Here is a 25,148-nt window from a genome sequence, read left to right as displayed (position 1 = left end):
GGAATAGAATCAAGAAGCAACAAGGAATACCAAAGGGACACAAACAAGTGAAAAGGGACTTTGGTTCCACGGTACTTCGATCCACATGTCATGGCAAAAGACATTAATCGAAGAAGTTGGAACAAGAGGGCTCAATCCACATCTCACAGAAGAATGGTCCCGTATTCTTTCGACCAACATGCCTTGGGAGCGGGCAAGGGTTGAAAGAAAGGAGACAAATCCCACGGTCTCTCGATCCTCACCATCTCGTAGGGCACCACGGCCTATGTGCAACTGGATCGGCACTTGCAATTCCTAGGGTTCATAGCGATGCGGTTGTCACCGCGAGAACCATAGAAATGCGACGGTCTAAGTGGCACAAGCATAGAAGATGGTTAGGAAGAACAAAAGAGCAAAGGAGGGCAAAAGAGCAAAAGAGTAAAAGAGCAAAAGAGGTAGAGTCCAATGATCATAGCGAGGCAACTCGCGGTCATGAGCTTTACCCACACGGGTTGGCTTCCGTAAATTCCACGACGGTCGCCTCCTAGTTCGTCTTCAATAGACTAGGTCAAGATGGGCTCATCATGTGCAGGTAGGATGCGCACCGATATAGAGCCCATGGTGGCCACGTCCTAGAGCCGTAGGAGAGGGCAATGAACACAGCACTACGAAGTCAACTAAAAACGAGGGCTCAAGTTACGCTCGGCATCACGGCCATGGCGGGACGAACCCACGACCGAAACGTTCGAATGAGGTACCATCCCTCGACTGGCTCGAAGGCTCGGTCCACAGGCAATCAACACGAACACGCAACGGACCAAAACACAAACGACGACTGGAGTAGCACATTTCCATAGCACAAAAGATAGGCACCATAACACATGAGATAGGCCGGCACGAAGGCACAGCACAGGCATTCATAGATATAGATAGATGATCATGTAACAAGTGCATGAACAAGTATAGATATCGAAATGATGTATGAACAGGTGTATGGAAAAGCAAGAAAGGGTTTTCGTCGGCGTCGACTAGGGTTCGACCTTGCTGTGGATGAAGGGCTGCTGCGGGCCTGCTGCTGGCTTGCTGTTGCCACTCGCGGCGGGCTGCTGCTTGCTGCTTGCTGCTGGCCGGCTACGGCTCGCTGCAGCTTCGCTGCGGCTGGCTGGAGGGGGCTGCAAGCAAACGGGGGTGGCGACGGAGCTCCGGCGATGGTACAGCAGGGCTGCAGCTCCCCTGTGACAGTGAAGACAGCGGCACGAAGGCCGTGCTCAGCAAGAACATCGATAAGATTGATTGGAAAGGAGGCAAAGGCGGAGCTTTGGGGGGTCCAGTGCTCATCCGAGCTGCAGGAGGGCAGGGCGACGGGGAGGCGATGCCGCTGTCCTGCGGCGAGGCGGTCAGCATGGTCAGCGGCTCCGGCTCCCGGTGTGGATGGCACGGCCTCCCTGCGGCAGTGAACAACCACGGCACGAAGGCTGGTCTCAGCAGAACAGCTACGGAAACGATGAAAAGGTGGAAGCTTTGGGCTTTGGGGCTCACCGGCGGCAGTGGAGGTGCTCCGGTGACGTGGTGCTACTGCCCCCGGCGAGGAGACGCTGCTGCGAAGCTCGACAAGGCGCGGTCGAGGAGGCGCAGTCAAGGTGGTGGAGGGACGCGGCTGGCCAAGGTCGTGGCGTGTCCGCGGGCTGGTGGTTGACGTCGCGGCCTCACTGGTCATGCAGCGGCGCGGCGAGGACGGGACGACGCAGGCGTGGTGGTCATCGGCGCACTGGCATAGCAGCAGGGCACTGCGCGATGCCCTCGGCTTGGCGTCGTGGATGTGCAGCGTCGGGCGACGTCGAAGACCGGGTGCCCACAGTAGGAGCGGTCGGTGGCGCAGGCTTGACGGAGCAGGGGCTCACGGTGCAGGGCGAGGTCACGACCAGGGCGCCGGGTCGGCCGTCGTGGTTGCAGAGGCGGTCGGTGGAGTGGCCACGGTCGTCAAGGCGCGGCCTTGGCCTGCTTGTGGCCGGCCGGGCGTGGTCGCGACGTGGCCACGGCCAGCCGGAGGCGGAGACACGGGGCCGGCAAACCTCGGTGTGGCTCGGGGTCGTCGAAGGTAGAGGCGCGGTGGAAGACGTCGCGGCCCTGGACGGCGAGGCGCGTTCGTACGGGAGGTGGCGGTGCGCGGCTGCTGTGTCCATCGGCGAGGTGGCCGCGGCGAGCTTGGACGAAGGCACGGCGAGGCGAGGACGTGGTTGGCCGTGGCGCGGACGACGGAGCAGACGCCGCGGGGTTGGAGCAGGAGCTCGGGGTGGTCGATGCGGTGGTGGCGCAGAGGGAGCTCCGGGCAACACGGAGAGGAAGGCGAGGTGGGCTTGGAGAAGCACGACGCCGGCTTGACGGGGTAGGACACCGAGGCCGAGGCAACTCTGGCCGGCGTGGCTTTGACAGCGGCCGGGCAAGGCACGGCCGGGACCGGATACGGCCGACCGAGCGTGGCACGGCGAGGTAGCGCTGCCCTCAGCGAAGCTCCGGTTTCGCGACGAGGAAGAGGGTGGAGGCGGGAGAGCTCGTGGCGGCGGCAGATGGGGAAGAGGAGAAGAGGAGCGGTTGCGGCGGATTTTATAGCGCGGCAAGCTAGGATTCGTAGGTAGGGCGACGATCCTCGTCATCCGTGCCTAAAGGAGGGACGCGCGGCGTGAATCCAGGGCGCGCGTACGGACGCCGAGGCAGGGCGCGGTGCGGGTACGCACGGTGCTGGCGGTGGCGGGTGGGAGCGCTGCTCTGGCTAAGGTTTCCAAACCCAGGGGCGCGGCTGCTACTGGGCTTGGGCCGCGCGCGCGTGAGCTGCTGCGGGGAGGGGCGTGGCCCAAAGGGGGAGGGCGCAGTTGGGCCGCGAGGTGAGGCTAGGCCTGCGGCAGATCGGGCCAGGAGGGAGGCGAGCGGGCCAAGCGGGCTGCGAGCGCGAGTTGGGTCTAGGAGGCTGGCGGGATGAGGAGGTGGGCTGGTTAGGGTAGGAAGGAGGAAAAGGATTCTATCCTATTTTTGCTAATTGATAAGAGAGGAATTTCAAAGGAAGTGAGAGGTGATTCAAAAGGGATTTGGGAGGGAATCAAATTGAGATTCGAGATGGATTTAAGAGAGAATTGAGAGGAATTCAAGGAGATGAGGATAAAGGATTTTTCTCCAATTCCTTGCTAGGAAAAAGATAGGAGGTTTTCCCATTTATGGTTCAAGGAATTTAAGAGATATTCAAATGAAATTTTAGGGGAATTCAAATGACATTGAGAGTGACTTTGCTACAGATTTGTGCACTCCAAACTCAAAACAAGACTCAACTCAAAACCAAGTCAAGAACACAGGCACACTCCTACAATCAAATCTAGATGATTACAATAACTAGTTGGTAAGCTCCCCTAGGTTTGACTACAGTTTGACCTAGAGACTACATGCTCCACACATTGTTGGAAAAATTTTAAAAAGCTCGTATTTTTGGATGCACGAAAACCCGAGATGTTATGCCCTCTCCCTCTGGCCCCGACCCGTCGACACGCGGTCCCAGAGGCGCGCGGCCCTAGTAGCGCCGCGGGCTCCATCCAGAGGCCTAGGGCAGACGCGACCGGAGGTCCGCTCTCTTGGGCGCGCGTGGGAGCCCTAGCATCCCCTCGCCCGCGTGTCCGCCCCTCCTCTCCTCTTTGCTTCTCCATGGGCGCCACCGCGAGTTCCCCTCCTCTCTGCTTTTTCAGGGGTGGACGCGAGCTCGACAGAGGGCCACCACGGGCCGGAGCTCCGCATCGGACTCCGGCGAGCCCCCCGCCCCTCTCCCTCCCACATCCGGCGTCCACAGCCGGGGCCCGAGCTCGACCCCGATGCGCCACTGGGCTCCGAGCCCTGAGCCCGATGCGTCGACGTCCCTGACCTTGACCTCAGCGGTTGGCCTGTGAGAGGAAGAAGTGGCTGTGTGTGAGACTGACGAGCGGGGCCCGCGTGTAAGTGAAAGAGTATGGTAACAGTTTGTACAAAAGCCACAGCTACTCAACCAAAGGGCTTTTGGCTTTCCCTATAGCTATTTTTCCAAAAGCCACAGCTCACAACTATTTTTTTCAAAAGCTACAGGCTAACCAAATAGGGCCTTATCTAGCGTGCAAGCGTTTTTTTGGTTTGGCCACAATAACCGGCGCAGGCTGAAATACCGAGGGCACTAGTCCTTACTACGCATATGCATTCATGGCTGTTTTATGCACTGTCTCCTATATTTTATTATAGAATAATACGGAGAGAAAACAGCACGGTGTTAATCACGAGGGACATTAAATAGGAAGTCCATATTTCTAGAAGTGTCTTCGTACCTGAAAACTCTCCTCTCACGCCCGATAAAAGGGATGGGAACCGAGGGAGTAACCAAAACCGTCAAGGTAATTCCATTTTTTGAGTGCTAGTCCACATTTCCTTGAGCGTTACTACAAACCGCCAAGGTATTTCTCATCCCATTTGGTGCTTTTTAAAACCACCAAGGTAATTCATATTTCTTTGAGTGTTATTAAAAACCGTCATCGCAATCCACATATCCTTGGATGTAACTAGAGAGCTCCTTGGGTGCAAACCTAGATTGTTGTAGGCGTCATGAAAAAAATGTTTAGTTTCTACTCATTCCTCCTAACCACCAATATAACGGACCCATTGCATTCTTGTTAGTTAGACCTTGCATTTTATAGACACAAATGCTCCCTTGACATGATTGTGAAATAAAATACAGTTATTTTTTGTATATTAATCCAACAAAAGGTGCAATTTTGAGTTATCAGAGAATGTACACTACCCCAGCTCAGTTTTTTCTGACGGTTTCTTCCGTCAAGAAAAGTACCAAAAACCGTCAGGAAAGGTCATCTGTGACGGTTACCGTCAGGGATAAGCCGTCAGCGAAAAACGTCACGGAAAGTCAAGTTTCCCTGACGGAAAACGTCACTGACTATTCACTGACGGCAGAAACTGTCAGGAAAGATATACAGCGTCGGTTTTCAGTCTACCGTCACGGAAGATTTCCCCTGACAGCCAAGAAACATCAGGGATACTTTTAGCTTTTCCCGTCGGTCAAAGAACTGTCAGCGAAATTTCAAACTTTCCCTGTCAGTGCAGCACCGTCAGGGATGAAATAACTTTCCCGTCGGTTCGCCAACTGTCCGCCATGAAATAAACTTTCCCGTCAGTGTCCAGCCGTCAGGGGAAATATTTCCAGTAATTTGGCTGGCAAAATCACTGATTATTTAGCCATTATTATTCTACTGTTCACAGCAACAAATCGGCCACTAAAAAATAATATTACAGCAATTGATGTAACCATTCATCCACGCTTAAGTAATAAATATTACATTCAATAATCTTAGAACATCATTCAAGTTGTTCATGAATACAAAGCTTTATAATAATTAGTGCCTCCTAGTCATCCTTCAAGTTAGGGACCTAAAAGGGACAGCACAAGTTAAAAGTGCTAACTTACAATTAGATGCTATCCTCCCAACACAACTAGTAGCTAGCTGCTATCTCATGACAGTATGCAGCCACTTCTGCACAAGATAGCCAAAAGAAATCGACATTCCTTGACCCAGGAAGTCTACAGGTAGCAATCTGCTTTTTGATGGCAGTATGCACCCACATTTGCACAAGCACACGCAGTGAATAGGCAACATGCCGCTGCTACTCGACAACTAGCATGCATGCCTTGAAGCGTGATGGAATCCACATATTTTGCTTCACAGCCTAGATATGCAGCAGCTCATGCACAACCAAGATACCTCCCTTGCACAAAATACCCAACTTAAGTCATACATGGAACTGCAAGTCAACAGAGAACCTAAGTTGCTAGATAAGTTCATACAACTCTCAGTATGAAGTTACTACCTCCCAAAGTCATAAATCAGAGGCAACATGAGCTATTGCTTCCTAATAGTCTACATTCTAGATGGAAGTAGCTAGATAATATTTATAATAGTCTTTGCTGCAGCACAACCAAGACAGCCACGAGAAAGGATCAAAGCTTGCTACCAAAAAACTTTTGCTCCACAGCACACACGCTGATCAAACATGCTGGTTGCAGCCCAAATGCATATTACCATGAACAAATATGCTGGCTCCACGAAATACTTCCAACCATCACTAGTCAATGCCATCCCAATTGTGGTCCAGATTTGCTGAAATATGAAGATCCATCTCCAGTTGCCATCTACATCAAAAAGAAATGATCTGAATAAGTTACATTTGGCACATGAACCATGAAAGATGGAAACAAGAGTTATATTCATGTTTGGTGCGTATATAGTAAATCAATACTTGTAGGAACATAAAAAATTCAGAATGGTCTAGTTGTTGGATGGTAGCCGTATCACCAGTGATGTAACAGTTATTGTGATTCACAAGGGCTAGTTAATTCTGGTGGTATTTTGGGCAATATTTGAACCATTTGACAAATGAGCCGCAAGCAAAGTACCAATATGATTCATACATATTTTGGGCATAAGGCTACAACCAGATAATTGACCAAAGTAGAATTGTACCTCAAGTACAGCCTGCTAAAACAAGTGAGGTCTGGAAGGAGATGGCAGCAGCACCTGGACAAATCTGAGATCAACGATTGGAGCTCAAGCAACAGAAGTAAAATCAACACTTCCCCTTTCCCACCTGTACAAGTAGCACAATCTGCTTCAGATAGTCAGATTAAAACTGCCATGTTTCATGCAACATTAGAATATAAGTTGATATTTAGGGGGTGTTTGGCATGGCTCTGGAGCTGAACTCCAGCAACTCCAGCCAATTTTCCAGCCAAACACCCCAACTCCAAAACTCCATGGAGCTGCCAACTCCATGGAGCTGTAGTGCAAATGGAGGTGGAGTTTTGGAGCACCTCTTTTGCAGCTCCGACTCCACCTAGAGCTGGCTCCACCTAGAGCTCCGACTCCATCTAGAACTGGCTCCACCTGGAGTTCTGGAGTGGAGCAGCTCCACCCAGAGTTGGAGCCATGCCAAACAGGGCCTTAATTTTGTCCCAAAACAAATTTAAGACCACCATATGCCATACACTACTTGAACTCAGGAAGCAAAAATTAGGTTCTGCACTTACAATTTAAAAAATTTTCATCCCGATTACTAATATATGTACACAAAGCTTTCCCCTCTTTTGTTATTCAATCATAAAGCTATAAAGTTAACAGCAACACCTAGCACTATCAATGTAATCAGAGAAAAATAACAAACGATCTGCTCAACCTAGATAAGCATGGAGAACAGTTAGATCCCACATTATGAGGAAAACAGTATCTTATCTTTCTCTAAATGGTACCGACCAAAATGCTGGAAGGGTGTGACCACAGACACAGGATAAATGCTCAATTTAGTGTTCTATAGTATCCCCTGATATAAGAAAACAGCCAATGTTATGATTTAATAGCAGTCGAAAGATGGTAGGCAGATGAAGATTGATAATCTGAAAACATATATTTTATTTTACAAGAAGCATCATTGTGTCATGTGCGCACTGATGGTTCCAGTGTAGTATTAAACAGCAAAAAATATTGAATACATGGGTTATTTAAATGCTTGCTGGTACTTGATGCATTCATTTGCATTGTTGTACAACTCAGGGGTTTTTTTTTGACACAGAATGAGTTACGCTTGCTAGTACTTGATGGATTTTCCACTAAACCAAATGTTAAATAATTGACCCTTTTAACTGGAAAAATGAATCTGTGCATCAAATAAAAAAAATGAAGCGAAATTCAATTGGAAGTATAGGGAACGAATCTGTGCATCAAATTGAAAAAAAAAATGAACGAGTAATGGAAGTAGAAGTACCTCTCACGAAGGGCAGGTGGCCCTATCTGAGATTGGGCAGGGATGGCCCCCAAAGCCTGATGCGGAGGACAGAGTGCACCTGTCCACTAAACCTGATTAGTGATTTGATTGAAGAGAGAAGGGATTAGAGTACTTGGGGAAGAACAGATGGGGTCATGGGGGAAGGGCGCAAGAGGAGTAGAGAGACACAGAGGAGCACCATCTCCGCAACGCTGCCATCAGCGCGAAGCAGCCGCAACTTCTCACTGACGTTTGCTAGGCCGCCACCGCGCCCTCCACTTCCGCGGGGTGCTCCTCTCCTTGCGTGCTCGCAGGTCGCCGCCGGCTCGTGCCACAACTACTCACAAGCGTATCTGGATCTCGTGGGTGAGGCGAGGGAAAAGAAGAGAAAGGAGTCCGGGAGGAGGGGGATTATGGGGGTGCGGTGAAAAGGAGAGAGCCCACGGAAGGCGGCCAGGGACCGGTGGTGAGGAGGGGAAAGCGATTGGTGAGGAGGAAGATCGGGAACGAATGGATCTGGGTGGACGACTCATGGGCGCGTGCAGAAAGGATAAGTCCGGAAATTTGTCGCCTCGCGTGTCTGTCTGCCTCCGCTGAGCGCCAATATTTTCACCCGGCTCTCTGAGACGTGGGCCAAGCCATACGACTTGAGCGCGGGCTGATATATTTCGGGCGCGGGGCTGGCCTCCCTGACGGTGTGAAAAGCTTTCCTGTCAGTTTAGCGCAAACGCAGTGAAAGATGAGGCTCCCGTGACGGGTGGTGTCCACCCGACGGGATTGTTCCCAGCCGTAGGGGAAAAAGTGACGTGGGGTAGTGGTATATTGGCACTTAGAGCGTATTTAGTTGCCCAAATTTGGGAATTTGGGCTACCGTAGTACTTTCGTTTTTATTTGGTAAATAGTGTTTAATCGTAGACTAATTAGGCTCAAAACGTTCGTCTCGCAATTTTCAACCAAATTGTGCAATTAGTTTTTTTTCGTCTACATTTAATGCTCCATGCATGTATCGCAAGATTCGATGTGATGGGTATTGTAGCACTTTTTTGGATTTTGGGGTGAGAACTAAACACGCTCTTAGCTTAGATCTCTAGATAGTTTTAAAGCTAGCGTGCAACATACCAGTATTGTATGAAGGCAAACTTTATATTAAAATTGTAGACCCTGAAGAGATACATATAACTTTGCAGTTGATAACTTTCTTCATTTGAAATTATTTAGAGTCAAAAAATATTATGTTTTAAGTTCTTAGAGTTTTGAAATTATAATTTTTTTTACGTTTTCCAAACGGCATTAAAAAGAGATACGACCTAAACCAAAGTTATAATACTAAACATGTGGATGATATGTACCCAGTGTACCTCACCGCATGGATAACAGCCCAAGTAGAGACAGAGTACACCAAGTGGGCTACACGAGAAGCCCAGCCCACATGGCGTAATAGTAGATTTTGGCTCAGTGCACATGAAAATGATTTTGCAATACAACTGATGATGGAGAGCATGCATTCGAGCTTTGTGTATTATACAACTTATTACAAGCAACAAATTCTAGTTTTGTCAATGGGCGTCCTTACGTGGGCTGAACACTTGGTTGACCAATTTGTTAAAGTTGACCCAAGAAGTCCCACCACAACCTGGCAATGGCAGTGCTGCCGCAGCTGCACTTACCTTCCATTCGGCAGCTCGTCGCCTCATCTCTCTTCCTCTCTCGCCTCCCATGACCTCCTTCACATGCGCCTCCACCTGGTCTCTCAGCACTAGGGATGAAAACGGATCGGATACGGACGGATATCACCGATATTACATTTGTTTTCATATTTTTGTCCGGATTCGGATTCGAATACGGATAGTGTCAACTATGTCGGATATGATACGATTGGATATCGACATAATAAATATGCGATTTGAGTATTCGGATACGGATACGGTATCGGATGTTGGATATCCAGACTCGGATACAGACAGATCTCAACCCCTCTAAACGGATTCGATTTTGAATACGATCGAAAAATATCCGTACCGTTTTCATCCCTACTCAGCACTGCGCCGTCGCCGGCAAGCTCCATGCCTACACCCCACTCGGTGCAGGCGAACCTGCAGTTTGTCTGCTGATCACCGCCGACGGGCCAGCACAGCATGGGCACGCCGGACGCAATGCTCTCGAGCATAGAGTTCCACCCGCAGTGGGTCAGGAACATACCGACGGCCTCGTGCCGGAGCACCTCCCCTTGGGGACACCAGCTCGCAACGTAGCCTCGTCTCTCCTTTGTCGTCTCCCCCCTGCCCCTGGTGACGAACTCCGGTGGCAGCGCCGCCGCAGTGCTCTTCTTGGCTTGGTCATTCCTGATCACCGCCAAGAAGTCGTAGCCGCTGTTGGCTAAACCCCACGCGAATTCCACCAGCTGCTGGCTCGTCAAGACGGCTATGCTGCCGAAGTTGGCGTACACCACGGAGCCAGGCCGCTTGCTTCCAAGCCATTCTAGGCAGCCCTTGTCCTCCTTTAAGAGGCTGGCGGCGCCACCACTGCCGCCGGCGCCGGTGCTCTCGCTCAGCAGTGGAAGGGGCCCGACGGTGTATATGTGAGGAACGAGGACGCCCGACATGGCGGCGACGACCTTGCCCTCGAGCTCGTCGAACGTGTTGAGGATAACGGCAGACAGCATAGCAGGATGGTACCAGTCCATGATGCTAACGACAGCGCGCAGCACGGCGTCGTCGGGGTCCGTCGTACGTATGAAGCTTGGCATGTCTCGCAGGCGCATGTTTTCGGGCACCCTGGCATCCAGTCAATCTCCGTGTTGGTGAGGTAGCCATTGCTCAGTTGCTCACCTGCAAAACGAAACTATCGATATATTAAAAACGAACCATGCATGCTTGGTCAGACAGTGACAGTCACAGAGGTACACAGCTTCGATCGATCACTTGCCTTTGAGTGGAACGAATCCCTTGTCGACGAGTTTCTTGAGGTGCAAGGACGCCATGAGCGAGCACGCGCTCATCACCCAGAAGGCCACGGCCGGGAGGCGCGCCTCGTCCTTGGCGAAGCGCAGCACGCACTCGATGTCGGAGACGACGCAGGTTGCTGGTACACCGTCGGCGGCGGCATCGTCGAGGTGGTTCCTGAGGCGCGGGACCGAGGCCTCCAAAGACAAGAGCAGGGCGGCGATGTGCTGCGGAGAGTGGTCGTCCTCGTCCTCGTCGGAAAGCGGCGGCGGCAGGCCGTCGGGAACAGTGACGAAACGGAACCCTGGGGCGCCGCCGGCGACCGTGGCAGGGCCCCCCGAGCGGATGAGGCGGCGGAGGTTGCGTTCGGTGTGGACGAAGGTGATGCGGACGCCACCCAGGACGTGGAGGAGCTTGGCGAGGCGCAGCGCAAGCGCGACGTGGCCCTGCGCTGGGAAAGGGAAGAACACGGCGTGCCAGCCGGCTGCCATCTCCCCGGAGGTGGCGTCACCTAGCATGGACATGATCGATCCTCTTGAAACTAAGATTTGCTGTCTATTCGTCGCTGCACCATCAAAATCGATCGGTTAATGAAGCAGTCGCTTCTCCGACATCCGAATTATTGTATGGGTTCCACAAAGTGTCTGTCACGAACCATGTGTATTATTGCCACACCTACCGGTTTTCGTTCTGGCGTGGTAGTATTAGTTCTTTTTGGTCTTCGGATCCACCTAACTATCACATCATTAATTTTCCACCATTGATCCCACCTACCACCGTTGCTTTTAGTTAAGAAAGCAGAGTCCTGATGCCTCCATATATAGATGAGGTCCCCCTGCCGGCCTATTTAGCACACTAAGGTGAGATGGTCTTGGGCAACCTTGTATGGTATTTCTTGCTTGATAACGATGAGACATTGTGCTATCAACCAGCCTATCGACGCTACCTTCTACTTCTCAGCTGGAATTGACTTCGGTTGAGGAACAAGCACAAATAGGCTCCACGGACGAAGCATGTGTGCCGTCGTCGCTGACATATGATCAACAGATGCCATCGATCATGGAGGAGACAGTAGCACAGCAACACTCACCGCCAGTAGACAACTCTGAAGAAGAGATGTTAGTGATCATCACAAGCACTACCCGAAACAGTAGAATTGCCGTGTGCCTAAGAATTTGCCGAATACATTCCATCGGACACTCGGCAAACATCCTATTTACCGAGTGTTTTTAATTAAACACTCGACAAACATATAGCACTCGGCAAAACCCAACTTTGTCGAGTGTCTAATAAAAAACACTCGGCAAACTACAACAAAACACTCGGCAAACACGGACACTCGCAAAGTAGAGGCACGTGCACTGGGCGTGCGGCGGCCATGTGACGGCCGTTGGGTGCGCCGTCCTACCGTTATAACTTTACCGAGTGTCCGTTAGAGACACTCGACAAAGACAAGGTTTTCCGAGTGTTTTTTATTGACACTCGGCAAACTGATATTTTTGCCGAGTGGTTTTTTTGACACTCGGCAAAATGACGTTGTTGCCGAGTGTTTTTTATGACACTCGACAAAATAATATTTTTTTCCGCTCCTGCCCTCCAAACTTTTTCTACTCTCCACATACAACATGTGGTACTGCATGTTAAAATTTGACATATTTCTTGATCTGTTTGTTATATTTAATTAATTTATTGCATTTAGAAGAATTTTTTTGTTTAAGTCAAATTTGAACTTCAAGTGATTCAAATAATGGAATAAATTGAGTGGAGAAATCATATTCATGTTATTGAGTCCATTTTGGGGCCTTACTTGGGAAATGAAAAGAATTTTTGAACATTTTATTCAGGAAACACGACCATGAACTTGTGGCTGAATGGTTTTTAAATTCTTAAAAAAGCAAATGAAGTCTGAAAATGACGAGATCTGTCAAAATCTCATGATATCATACGTGGAGACTATGGAAAAAATTTAAGAAGGTTTCGCACAATTTGTCACGTACGACCTTTACAAACCGAAGCATCTCCGAAGAAGAATCGTAGCGTTGAGAAGGATCCGGTAAGATTTGGAGTCAAAGTGACGGTCGAATTAGGGTTTGACTTCAAAACTGTTTGTATAGGCAATAGACAACATAGATTGGTTCACGTCAAATTTTGGTAATTTTTCGGATCCGTTTGATAATTTTAATTTATTAACTCCAATTATAGAATTTTAATTGATATATATTGAATTTAAGCTATAACCGCATGAAATAATGGATTAATATTTGTAGAAAAATCAAATATGCATTGTTGAGTGAATTTGACAAGGTATTTTTAAATTACATCGTAACAAATTTAGTAAAACACGTTATGAAGAAGGAGGATGGGTGGGCATGAAATATCAATTTATTTTGCCGAGTGTTAACTGTACGACACTCGACAAACAATATAGTTGTTGAGTGTCATATAGTAGACACTCGGCAACATACCCAAGCCGGTCCCCACTTACCAGTACCGTACCGGTTGGGAAATTGAAAAAAACAATGCCGAGTGTTTTGATTCTGGCACTCGGCATCCTTTACTTTGTTGAGTGCCAAATCACGGGCACTCGGCAAAGCCCTTTGATTTTTACCCCGACCGCACACTTACTCACACACACTCACCCGCACACACACGCACACCGAACCGCCGCCGCTGGGCCACCGTCGGAGCGCCACCCACCACCCCGCGCCGCCGGACCGCCCTCGGCCGCCGGGCCGCCACCCTCCGCCGCATGACGGCCGCCCCCTGCTGCCAGGCCCCCTCCTTCCCGTGCTGCCGCCGGCGGCCCCCACCTTCCTGGCGCGCCGGCGCGACTCCCGACCCCCGGCGCGACTCCCGGCCCCCTGGCGCGACTCCTGGCCCCCCGACGCCCCTCCCGCCACCGCACGACGGCCCGGCCACCCAGCGCCACTGCCTCCCAGCAACCGGTGAGCCCTTCCTCTCTCCTCTTTGTCCTCCCCAGATCTCCCCAGATCGAGCTTTTTTCCTTGTAAACATGGGCAAATCCACCGTGTCAGCCGCTTTTTTCTCCGGCATTGCTGTGTGTTTTTCGTGAACGCTGCCATTGCTGTGTGTTTCTTTTACAAACTAGGAGAACATGATTATGCTAAAATTATGCATATTGCACCGCAGCACGGTTTGACATAGCCAAGATGAGAAAAAGGTTGACCAATTCTGTTAACCTGTTAGGAAGAAAGGACGGTCGCCTGCCGTTGCTCTCAGTTGTCTGTCTGTCCGTCCATCTGTTGAGTGACTGACTGACTTGGAACCAACCAGGCATGCAATGGAAAAGGAGACGACTAGTGGTTTGTGTTTGGCCCAAGCGAGTCTGAATCCTCTGAAGTTGGCCTTGGTCCCATATATTCTGCTATATATGATTTGGTCTGGTTTGCTGGGTGATGCCGACGCCGATGGTGACATCGTACGTCCACAGGTATTAGCTGCTTGCATGTTCAGACTGAGACTAATTATTTGCCAGCTGATAAGCAGATGCCACCATGCATGTGTGTGAGATTTGTTAGCAGTAATCAACATGCATTGCAAGCACATGTGAGATTTGGTTAGCATAGGATCATATTCTGATTATTATCGCTAAATTTCACTGGGGATGCGGTTGGGATTTGTGGATGATATTTAATTTAATTTAGGCGGCTGATCATGACCAGTTTGGGTTTTGGTCGCCTGCTTTATAAATGGGTACTACTATATTCCAGGGATCTGCCTAACATAACCATGATAGCTGAGCTGACTGATGGCTCACGCATATAATCGTTTGGACCCGGATCTGGGGGTGATTGGTTGGTTAGTTGCAGCCTCCTGAGACCGTGGGATTTTTTTTCCACTTCCAGGAGGTCGAGGCGGGCCACGTGTTCTAGTTGTGAGCTTGTGATCCCTTGTCGCGTCTCATTTGCTTGGAGCCATTTAGTGGCCAATTGTCCCAGTAATCATAAATAAAATTGGAGCCAGACCAGGGTAGTTCTAGTTCGAGCCAAACTATTGGTATACTTGTGATTCTTTATTTTTTGCTATATAATAAATTGGATCAATACAGCTGTCCTTGTGCCTGCTTGTCTCCAAATTCCAGAATAACAAAGCAATGCAAACGTATCAGTTCTTATAAGCCGTGGCCCGTGGCCCTTTACAGGCCTCAATGTATATCTTTTTATAGAGGGAATTAGGTGTCCCAACTCCTAATTATAACATGGCCTAGACTTGCCTAGTTTCAGCACATAAAAACAATCTCTTTGACTTTCAACGATATGTTTCTTTTTCCACATTTGAGATATGAAAATTTGGACTTCCGTTGTACAAAGCTGCAAATATTTACATATTGTAACTGATATGCAGAGTAGCTTTAGATAACAGCATTTGATTACACTCCTTATCATATGAGTCCCACACAAAGTTAATAATAAAACTCTAGGGTTTTTTCTAAACACTTCTTGCTTGAATCTTACAACCACATATCAACTTGTAGGTTTTTGCCGCCGCTCCCTGCCTCGCCATGCCGCCTGTTTCCGCCTCATATGATAAAGTAAAGAAAAAAAGAGGCTCTCATCCAAGTCGTTCTTCCATATCTATCTTGCAGTTAGCAGCAGTGACTGCATCGGATCTGCGGCGGCCAAAGTCGCTGCTGTAGGTGAGTAGGTCAGCGTGATTGGCTCTACGTTGTTGTAGCACATGTATGCACACGTATGCAATTCAAGCTCCTGGAACGAATACTCCGCAGCAGCTGCAGGCTGCAGCACACGGCCCAAGTGATGGTGAGGCGTAAGAGGCCTGCTAACTGAGACGTCGATGAGCCATTATTGGGCTACTTGTCTTTTTTTGGCCTGCTAACTGGATGAGTCTTGCAGTGAGTTTTTTATGAGTACTATATATACCTACGTGCAAGTAGTTTTTCAAGACACTACTTATACTTTCTGATTGCAGTGAGTTTTTTATATCTGCAGCTTACACATGCAATCTCTTCTCTTTTGTGCAGAATCAATCGGCAGCATCAAATAATCAGTCTCAAGACCCGGATTTGTCGCAGTGGTTCCAAGGGCCTCTGCAGTGATTGCATTTGCATTTGTGGATTATGGTGGCTTAGTTGTGACTTAGTCGTGACTTGTGATGATGGTTTATTGTGAATTATGATGATGGTTTATACAATTATGCCTGTGATGATGCTTTATTGTGAATTGTGATGGTTTATTGTGAATTGAGAGGGGTCCATCATAATGGACATATTAGTAAAAAAGGGGGTATTGGTCACTTTGCCGAGTGTAACACTCGGCAAAGCGAGGCATTACCGAGTGTCAAGCCAAAACACTCGACGAAGAGACCAATTTCTGTTATTTTGGGAACCTTTTTTGCCGAGTGTGTTGTCTTTGCCGAGTGTATTCTAATGGACACTCGGCAAAGTGACCATAAAATCTGTCCGTTGAGTGCTTGTTTGCCGAGTGTATTGGGCATGACACTCGGCAAAGTGTGTAAACTTTGCCAAGTGCTTTGGTCTTGACACTCGGCAAACTTTAGAAACGTTACCGAGTGTTTTTGTCTTGACACTCGACAAACTTTATAAACGTTACCGAGTGTTTTAGAATTGACACTCGGCAAAGTTTACAAACTTTGCCGAGTGTTTTGGGCTTGACACTCGGCAAAACACTCGGCAAACTTGAGAAACTTTGCCGAGTGTTTTCCCATCGCGCACTCGGCAAAATCGCCGTCACCGTGCCATCCCGTTAACATTTTTTTGCCGAGAGTTTATTTTTGCCGAGTGTTTATTGACACTTGTGCGATAAAAAACACTCGGCAAACTACTGTTTGCCGACACACAGATGCCGTGTGTTGTATGCCGAGTGTTACACTCGGCAAAGCAGTTGCCGAGTGTTTTTGGGACTTTGCCGAGTGCCCCTGGCACTCAGCAAAACTACTGTATCCTGTAGTGAAGGGTGTTAGTACGTGAAAGCATTTGAGAATGATACCAACCCGTCGGATGTTGGTGTATTGGCGATATTTTAGTCGCTTGGCAAAATGAACACTAACGAAGCTTCTGCAACCAAGGGCAAGGAGGAAGCATCTACATCAAAGGCCATGGCCATCAAGTCCAAGGAAGCATTCGCAACTAGCTTTGGCCAGTCCCATATGAGCAAAGTCGTGGTGGACGTTTAGTTCATTAAAGTTTTAATGAGTCAAGACTATCCCGATTGCCTCCTTGAATATGTATTAGGCAAGGAATTCCTACATGTTTCTGCTCTAGAATCCAAAAGATTGGCACACATGAGGGTCTATCAAAAGTGGTACTTGCATGCGGCCGAACTCGACCTGGAGGCAATGCCGGTGTATTGCCTAGCTAACGACATATACAATGCCGATGTTGAGTTTTCAAACTTGAGCATATGCTTTGAGGACATGCAACAATTATTCCTCTAGAAGAGACTCGAAGCGAGTCAGATTTCCGTGCGGTGCATGTAAGTAGTGTTTCCTTAAACTCATCCTCAAATTTGGTTATGTGTGCATGTGCTATCCTTTTAACCACATATTTGTCGTAGTTTGTTGTAGGAAAGAGTGGATGGATGCAGCCAAGTTGGCAATGAGGAACGTATACCTTGACCCTTGTCTCATTACAGAATTGCTATCTGTTGCTTGTGTGTTTTCTTGTCTGGCAGCACACGAATTTTTACATTGTTGATCGGTGGATGGAGGGTTGGAAGATGTTTGGTCAGCTCCCACAGATGTGCCCTTTTGTTGTCTCGCTGACCCGCAGGGCCCACCCATGTGCCCACACTGTTTGTATTTTTGGGACTCGCGCCGGTAGCCGTGCAGTCGTCTCTCTCCCCCATTTCTTCCCCTTCTCCTCCTCATTTCACCACGCTCTCCGTCGTCAGCGACTCTGTGCTTCCCAGCGTGCGCTCAAGGCGATTCATCGGCGGTAGCGGCAGTTGGTGCAGGGGAACTCGTGGTTCTTCATCTCGGAGTCCTGCCGAACTACTTCCTGGCGCGCGCTCGAGGCAATTCATCGATGGCAGCGGCAGTTGGTGCGGGGGAACTCATGGTTCTTCGTCTTGGACTCTTGGAAGATGTGTTGGTGTAGGATTCGTGGATCTCTACTTTGTTTAGGGCAGAGGCATAGAGTGCTCGGATTTGTGGGATTTCGGGTTGAGCTAGTTCAGTGGATGGAGATTTGGGTGGGGGTTTTAAGGTTGTAGCCTGGTATTGATGTGTAGGTTGGATTTTCTTCGGATTTAAAGATTTGGTGTTGCAGGCAGGTAGATTATCGTGCGCAGTTGTTAGTAGGCTTGAATTGCATTGGATTTGGTGGTTTTGGTTGTGGATTTCATTGGGGTGGGGATGAATCGTCGATTCCACTGCCTTGTGTGTCGTTGATTCCTCTGTAGATGGGGTGGGGATGATGCACAACGCGGGTTGAAATGCTTTGAGGGATGGTGCTTGGGTAGAGGAGTTGGAGTACGTGTGTTTTCTCGGGAAGCTGCTCGATGTGCTGCCTGAAGATCATGAGAGCATTTTGATTTGTTTCATCAATCATTCTATGTTTATGTTTCAAAAATGTCAGTGTTCTCTTTCTGTACTGCTCTGAAATGTCTGATACACATGTTGTGTTTAGTACCTTTCTGTCCATTTATTGTGTTATTTGTTCCATGATAAGTTGAGAATCAGTTATTTAGTTTTTTCTGCAAATATGGACTGCATCTATAGAATTTTTGTACTGTAGAGACATTATCTCAGTCTTGGTTAGTAATTTAGCCTTTTAGTTGTGCCTGGTGGATCGCGGTCGTCAGAGCAGTGATTTGTGCCTGCTGCATCAGTTGGTCTGCTTGTATAGGACAATTACTTATTTGTTGCAGTTGCACTGCTTAGTAAGCCTGGGCTAAATGATGTATGATAGATTTGTTAACATTGAATTTGCAAATGCATTATGTCCACCCTGCATGTATTTGAACATATATACTTATTGACATATGTCTAGTTGCACTGAGTAAATGATTGTTTGAAGCAATATTTTAATCTAGTACCTGGTTAGTTTGGTATATCAATTGTAGTGTTTCATGCAACTTCTTTGTCCCATCTACTGTTTTGAGATCAAAGTTTGGTTCTGAGTTTTCACTTGCATGTTTATATGGTACCTACAGTAGATGATGTACATCATTTAGTAATGTTAAATTTATGAGGTTTCACCTGTAGTTCATGGGAAATAGATTTTTCCTAAACCTAAACTTAATTGTTGACATTTATATTAGCTGAAAGTTATGCCCATCCATAGTTTCAGTGATCTGTAATACTTCCTGCTCCAGTCTAATTTTGCTCTATTCTTTGTCTGCATTTAGTAATAAATGATGATATGTCATTAGGATAAAGTTAAAGCATCATGAACAATTAGTATGTGAGATTATGGCCATTCCTAGGCACCTCTGTTCCTACACCACATCAAAACTAGTAGTTGAATTAATAGTGGTAAAAGTAGCAATACTTGCATGAGCCAGATCTTTAAATTGTATACATGTACAACAAAATTGCATTAGCAGCAGGTACAAGTTGCACTATGTCAGATGTGCAATTTCCTTATTTTTGTTGTTTAATTCAATCCTTGTTAGAACTTAGGGGCAAAAAATGTAACACCCTAAATTTTACAACATTTTTAAATAGGGGAAATTGATTTGTTAAGCATTTTTATGGGCATTTGAATTTAGAAAATAATAATTTTATTAGGAATAAAATCAAATATAGGTCGACAACCATGAATGTGCATACATGCCACTGCATACTATTTTGAATTGCTTGGTTTGAAGTCGGATTTCGAATTGAGTTGAAATTTCATTTTGAACTTGCTTTGAAGAAAAATTCGAAAAAAAATGAATAACTTTCTTCTCCTCCTTCTTTTCGGCCCGAAGGCCTGCTGCTGCCGCGGCCCATGGTTTTCCTGCGCCGGCCTGCTTTGGTTCTTTCCGCTGAAGCCCGCTCGGCTTTGCTTTGGAGCCAGCCCAGCTCGCGCAGCCCAGCAACACGCGGCCCTCCCGCGCTACATCGCTCGGCCCAGCCGCTCCCGCTGACCGCGCCGTGTTCTTTCCTCCGTGCCGCTGACAGTGCTGGCCCGCCCGTCAGGTCTCCTCTTTCCTCTCGCTCGTGACCGGCTCGGACACCATCTCCGTCGACGCCGTCGTGTCCGTCCCTGCCACGCCTCGGTGCCGTGCTTCTCAAGTCATCCCGCGCCCCCATAAATAGCGGCCGCACCCCTCCTCTCTCCCCTATCCCATCTAGCGTCTGCTTTCTTCGCCAAATAGCCGTAGCCGAGCTCCGATCCAGCGCCGCCGCCGACCTCCGCTGTCAACTCGCGCCGGACCGCCTCAACTGCCTCTCGCTCTCGGTGCTCGGGTCCGGTGAGTTCGCCGTTCCTTCCTCTCTCCCTCTGTCTTTTTCTTTCGACGTGGAGTGCGCTGCAAGCCAGGAACCGCGAGCTCCAGCAAGCTGGCCATGGCGCCGCCGTGATTCCGGCCGCCGTCGGTACTGTGCCGGTGATTTCTTTTTATTTTTATTTTTATTTCCGCTGGATCGATTCTCATCCGTCGGTTTCTAATCCGACGGCTCATAAATGAAGATACCCCTTCGCTGCCTATCTTTCAAATACGCCCTTATAAACATTCCAGATTCAGCCCGCGGTCCTTTGCGTATTTTACAGTTTATGTTTCTTTCTTTCGAAAGCGTATTTTCTTTCAGATGGGCTAAAATACGTTTTCAATTATTTACAGATTTGCCATTCAATTTGTTTTAGCCGTAAAATCTTCGTTTTAACTCCGATTAGATCCGTTCAAGTTGCGTTGGGTTTGTAATTAAGTAATCTACACATTTATGCTACTGTAAAGTAGGTTTCCAACTTTTATAAATCGAGCTTAGATCTAATCTATTATTTGTCTATAGGAAATCTTGTTTAAACCATAACTTTTCCGTTTTAGATCCGATTTTTGTGATCTTCGCGTCTGCGTGTTCATAGCGAGACGTAGATTCGTTTTCGTAACTTTTCATCTTGATTCTTTGCTGTTGGTGTACTGTTCTAATCTGTAGCCTTGTTTGCTTTGCATGATTGCTCCTGGATGCTTGTATGTTGCTGTGGTTATCGAGTAGAGACGGTGAGCAGTTCTCGGAGGATCAAGGGTACGACTTTGACGAGCAGGACCAGCAGGTGTACATTGCTCAAGGCAAGTATAGCATGGGATCATCCTTGTTTCCTATTCACTTTAAATCATTAAATTCATATTGCATGTGTCTTCTTGTTAGGAATTTCCTAGAATTGGACTATTGCCTTGTCACCTATGGGTTATGCATATGGGTAGCTTTGCTAGAGCTCAGTCAAACCATGATCTTGTAACTTGACTAATGGTATATGCAATAAACATAAAATGTGACTTTTTAGCAACATGGAAACAGGGGGCTGGAGTGTTTAGCTACTTTCTAAATGCTTCAGATTCCTCTCCCTAAGGACTTATCTGTAAGTGATCATCCGGGACTTACAGTACAGCTGTGAGAGCTACATGGCTCTGGCTTTAGCTCAGTATGAGGACCTTTTCTAGCTTGTTAGTGGTTACCTTTATTGACGTAAGAATGGCCTGACGAATCGGGTATAGGACATCCTCTACTCTTATGTGTATAGCCGTGAAGGAATTGTGCCATTTGACAGGGGGGTTCCTATAACTGTTTGCCGAGTGAATCTAATGGCCCTAACTTGTTAGACGAACCTTTGAAAGGCTTCATAGTGATCCCTGCCTGCTCACCTTGGGAGTGTTTTGGGAGTTATAAACCCGGGCATATGGGAATCACGACTCACAGTGAAAGTGTACAACCTCTGCAGAGTGTAAAATTGGTATATCAGCCGTGCTCACGGTCACGAGCGGCCTTAGAACATTTATGGAATAGATGATCACTAAGTAATATCTGTTTATGCTATTCATTACTCATGTTTACATTTGATCATGTGTTCTACTTTGGGGACTGAAACACTTTGATGCTACTCATAAGCTAAAATTGTGACAACTAAAAGCCGACCGCTGTTAAGCCTGTGTCTAGCTTTTTGAGCCTCATGAACCCCGTGTTACACTTGTTGAGTACGGCATGTACTTACGCTTGTTTATTTTCACTATTTGGATAAAAATCCCGGATGGGTAATAGATGACCTTGAGAATGATGATTTCCCTGAGGACTACTAGACTTGTGGTCAACCAGTCGACGTCCCTGTGAATTGGAGCTTCCACGATAGATCTTTATATTATTTGTGCTATACTTATGTAATAACTCTGTCATATTCGTGATGTAATAAACATTGGAGATGATACTATTTATAATTTGTCGACTTATGTGCGTGACTGATCTCTGGGCGCACATAAGGTTATGCACCCCATTTTATCCTTAAAATTGGGTGTGACAGATTGGTATCAAAGCCGTGTTGACTGTAGGACGCAAGCCTAGTTAGCAATGGGCGTTTTAGCTTCTTTTGCTTCACTTATTTCATGCTTTCTATCTCACCCTTGTTATTTGCTAAAGTGTTATGCTTCTTTTGCCTTATTCTATTATGAAAATTACTGCTTCTAATCTAACCTAACTAAATCTAATTCTGTAGATGCCTCGTGCCCACAAGACTACCCGCTTGAGCACTGGAGGGTATTACCCGCCACAAGGTTTGTCCATGGATCCCGAGGAGGAAGAACCTCAGGAACAGGAATTGGATTCGCCAACACCGCCAACGCCTGAGTCCACACCTGAGCCAGCCCAGGATGACCCTCAAGAAGTTGAGATCGTTGACTTGTCCGAAAACGAAGATGAAGACATTGTTGAAGAGGATGAGCCGATCCCGCCATTGGGGTGGACAATAAAGGTGTGGTATAAGCCGGGATGTGAATTCTCCATTTCACATCATCGACTCATGAGCCTGCTTCAGACATACTACAGTGACTGGGATGCAGCTGTAGAATACGCTTGCGAAGAGCATGCACACCCTCTTGAAGACACCTACTGGAAGGTTAGGGTGTACATCGCCATCAAGGATGAGCAGAAAGGTGCGTATCAGCTGGATTCAAACTACGCACACCATGGTCACCGCGCTACCATGGAGGACGGCATAGAAGATGCAGCCGCTGAAGCTTGCATAGGCCTCCGTGGTCGCCGATTCGAGGTCATGAAGGATGATCAATATCGATTCCTTCCTCATCAACACCCATAATTGGGATGGGCGATGATGGACCCGCAGGGCACGGATCCAACAACGGAAGCGATGGTACACTTTGGTTACGAGTCTGTGTCAAGGATTCGCCGATTGGAGGATCAATTGAAGGCTCAGCAGAAAGCAATCAAGAGGCACCAGCAAGTGATAGACGAACAAAGGGTGTGCCTCAATTTGCCCAAGATGTATGAGGAGCTTCCTCATAAGTATCGCCCCTAGATGTTGGAATCCCTCTTTATGTAATAGCACGATAGTAGAACAAGTGAGTCGAGTTGGGTCGAGTTTTAGTGCGGTGTGAACATTGTGTGTTTAGTTGATTTGTTCTTATGTTTATGCATGAGTTGGATCTTTGTAATGTGTGCTGGAACTTTGTGGGCATGTCCGCAAGTTTCATATTTAAGAATATTAAAGTTTGGGTCAATAAATAAATAGTTGGGTTTGTTGCATCTCGCTCTTTCGAATCTGTTTTTCAGAGCAGTCTGCCTTTATCTTAATGCCGAATAAAATATACACGACCACAAATTATGAAATTATTGTGGGAATAACTAGACTTAATTACCTTTCCAATGCCTCTAGAATCACCCCCATATCTGATCTGGTTCGTGAGATATCTCTGTTTCAAGTTAAAGTTACTGCACAGTCTGGAATCTGGGAACAGTTTCGGTTGTATCCTGTTTTTGAGTAATCTAACGACAGAATATGGGAAAGTGGTCTGAATAAAAGTTGTAGAAAATTTCGTAAGCTTTCCAACCATATAAAGTACACTCTATTTGGATTTCGGGAACTCGAGATATGACTATTTTACAGAGCTGCTGTTGTTGAGACTCGTCCAGAAAATTTTCAGAATGTATTCTAACTTGGGGATTTCTGAATTTTGAATATTTGATAAGCAGATGTCTGGAAGAGGAAGAGGCCGAGGTCGTGGAGGTGTTCCCCCACATCCGCCACCACCACCACCGACTATTGAACAACTCTTGGTGATACAGATGCAGCTCATGCAAACGTTGGTGCAGAATCGGCAGAATCAACAGGGTGGTGGAGCCCCACGTGATAAGCGTGGTGAATTCTTGAAGGGCCGTCCCCCGGTGTTCTCTCGTGCCACTGATCCACTAGAAGCAGATGATTGGCTTCGTGCAATAGAGAGGCAGCTCAACATAGCTCAATGTGATAATCAGCAGAAGGTGTTGTACGCTTCGGGACAACTTCAGGGAGAAGCTCAGGACTGGTGGGAGTCATTCGAGTATGGACGTCCTGCCAACGCTCCTCCTGTTACCTGGCAGGAGTTCAAAGAGAATTTCAGATCTTATCACATACCAGAGGGACTAATAGAGCTCAAGCAAGAGGAATTTAGAGCTTTGAAGCAGGGATCCATGTCTATCGCTGAGTACCGTGACAAGTTTGCTCAGTTGTCACGTTATGCTCCGAATGAAGTGGCTGATGATGCTGATAAGCAACGCCGCTTTCTCAAAGGTCTGTATGATGGTCTGCAGCTCCAGCTTATGTCAAACACCTACCCCAACTTTCAGACGCTGGTGAATCGCGCTATTGTTATTAACAACAAGCGCAAGGAGATGGAGGCCAAGAAGAGGAGGCTTCAGGGACAAGCCTCTGGGAGCAATACTCGTCCACGTGCCAATTCTCAACAAGGCTTCCAGCAGAGGTTCCAGGGACCACCCAGTCAATGGAATCGTGGTCAGTACCCTCAGCGCAATCCGAACCAGCAACAAGTTAGCAATGCACGTCCTCAGCAGCAGAGTGTTCCACAGACACCACGACAGGGAACCCCCAACAACACCCCCATGAAGACGAGTGCACCTAGTACCCCCAACGTATGCTATCGTTGTGGAGAAGTTGGGCATTATGCTAATCATTGCCCCTGGAAGCAGAATCAGCAGACACCTCAGGGTCAGCAGAGTAATCAGAAGGGAACGCCGTAGAAGCCAGCACCCAACACAGGGAGGGTGAACCATGTGTCTACCGAGACGGCGCTTGCGGAACCAGAAGTCATGCTCGGTACGTTCAACGTCAACTCAACCCCCGCCACTGTTCTTTTCAATTCTGGAGCTTCACATTCATTTATATCGCAAGCATTTGTTAGAAATCATAGCATACCATTATGTGCCATGCAAAATCCCATATTAGTAAACTCACCGGGTGGGAGTATGCAAGCT

The 25,148-nt window shown here is 47.7% G+C and overlaps 1 long non-coding RNA gene and 1 pseudogene across 4 annotated transcripts; both read right to left on the bottom strand.

Moving 5' to 3' along the window:
- Nucleotides 1-5,312: 5,312 nt before the first annotated feature.
- Nucleotides 5,313-8,533, bottom strand: LOC136484924 (uncharacterized). Of its 4 annotated transcripts, none has more exons than XR_010766258.1 (4): nucleotides 8,006-8,533; nucleotides 7,807-7,898; nucleotides 6,513-6,636; nucleotides 5,313-6,181 (listed from the first exon to the last, which is right to left on the bottom strand). It is a non-coding gene; the product is annotated as an uncharacterized lncRNA (long non-coding RNA). The 4 variants fall into 4 exon arrangements; XR_010766256.1 differs by having other exon boundaries at nucleotides 7,807-7,885; nucleotides 8,006-8,494; XR_010766257.1 differs by having other exon boundaries at nucleotides 5,313-5,666; nucleotides 5,719-6,181; nucleotides 7,807-8,492.
- A 479-nt stretch (nucleotides 8,534-9,012) lies between these two features.
- On the bottom strand, nucleotides 9,013-11,389 carry LOC136484923 (7-deoxyloganetin glucosyltransferase-like; annotated as a pseudogene).
- Between the last annotated feature and the right edge of the window lie 13,759 nt (nucleotides 11,390-25,148).

This window comes from Miscanthus floridulus, chromosome 10 (assembly GCF_019320115.1).
Source record: "Miscanthus floridulus cultivar M001 chromosome 10, ASM1932011v1, whole genome shotgun sequence".
Taxonomy (NCBI): Eukaryota; Viridiplantae; Streptophyta; class Magnoliopsida; order Poales; family Poaceae; genus Miscanthus; species Miscanthus floridulus.
Note: the sequence above shows the minus strand (reverse complement) of the source record. Positions and strands in the feature narration are given on the sequence as shown.